The sequence below is a fragment of the Coturnix japonica genome, chromosome 10 (genome assembly GCF_054131305.1).
Source record: "Coturnix japonica strain WE chromosome 10, WE-NBRP24, whole genome shotgun sequence".
In the NCBI taxonomy this organism is placed as follows: domain Eukaryota; kingdom Metazoa; phylum Chordata; class Aves; order Galliformes; family Phasianidae; genus Coturnix; species Coturnix japonica.
Genome location: NC_140672.1, coordinates 22,716,974 through 22,718,647, shown reverse-complemented (window position 1 = coordinate 22,718,647; position 1,674 = coordinate 22,716,974).

The following is a 1,674-nucleotide window of genomic DNA, read 5'->3' as shown; positions in this document are numbered from 1 at the left end:
CAATACTGCGCGCACATCCCCTATTGGCAAGGGAGAAACTGCACACCAGTCAGTGAAATCAATTCTGTTCTGTGCCCTAAACCCACTGCAGGTGATGCTCTCATGGCTCTCATTGGTTGAGCATCTCAGGCTCACAGACTCCTCGAGACTGTGGCTAGGATTCATTTCCATAGAAGGTCAATTACCAACCTCTTGTTTTTAGGTCTGCCTTGTACTTTTCTGCGGACAGAGAAGGGCAATGTTTCCAAAAGTCAGTACATTCATTCTGTCCTGTGCTGGGCTCTACCCACCCTGTATTTATCTTGTGCTTGTCTCAATTCTCCCCATGTCAGAATGCCCCCAGTCTGAACTTAATTCTGTTCAGCAACTTTCTTGGTGGAAAAACTACTTATACAGCTGTTTTACAAGAGGGTTATACATTCAGTTAGGGCCTACACTATGTACTGAAAATACTGGAAACTTCCACTGCAAAAACACAATCTACCTCTCCCATCTGTGCAGCCTTGCAGACCCAGAGCATGCCAGGTTATTTCTGCTTTCATAGCATTTGCATGCTGTAGGGTGAGCACAAGGTTCTGCTGCTTGATTCTTCTGCAAGAGCTGCCTACCGGCAAATGGTTGCAGGGATGGAGGATGTGACAGAAAGCATTTGTCTCCACAAGAGCAGAGTTACATTCAGTGCAGAGTGTGAGAGTCAGGTTGGTGTGGAAAAGCACTGACACGCTGGGGATGATGCAGTGCTCACATGTCTAACACTCACAGACATTACTGTCAGAAGGATGGTGCTGTGTTGTGCTTCTACCTTTGGCAGCCCCTGGAGAAATGCTATGGCACACAGAACACCTTTGTATTGCACTGACTGCTGCCATGCAGCATGGATTTAACACACCAAATCCAGAGGAGCATGACTGCATCTAACTGCCCTGAGAAAAACTACTGTAGCTGAAGAGATGAGGAGGCAGCTGCTCATCTGCAGAACAAGCAGTACTGCCAGACATTGGGCCAGGTGAGCACCTCCTGCTGCAGCGTGATGATGACAGGGCTGGAGATGATCTGCAAAGCCAGCTTAAAAGTGGGAGACGTGAGTCAACATGGCAGGAGGACAGAGGTGTTAGGGAGCAGCCAAGGCATCAAAGAGTATCAGAAGGCTTTGAAAAGTATCACAAAGTGACAGCCAGGAAGACTGGGATATATCATGAGCAGCAACCTGGATGCTAGAGATTATTTGCTCCCATACAAAATGGTAGAGATCTTGCTGCAGACATCCCAAAGCCAGGCAAAATGGGAACCCAGAGCTCTGCCTGCACGAACCCCACAGCCATAGCATTGCAAGCTGAGCTGCCTTGCTGTTTGTTGCATTCATCCCAATCCCTGTGATTGAAGACTCAGAATGCAGTCGAGGCGATGACTGAGCATGAGAGTGACTTTATTCAATAAAAGACAGGAGGGCTTGAGAGGTCAAGGGTGAAGATGGGACTCCTCTTGTCAAGATGAGAGTGGCTCAGAGCTGGTGCTGCTGCCTGGTGCCTGGGACTGGCAGCCTGACTCTAAGTCCCCATCTAAGATGCTCAGCTTCACCTCACTGATGCTGCCCTGCTCCTGCATGGTGGTGCTGCTGCTGGGACACTCGGGCTGTGCTTGGGATGGGCAGCACTGCAAAGGCGCTGGGTCACA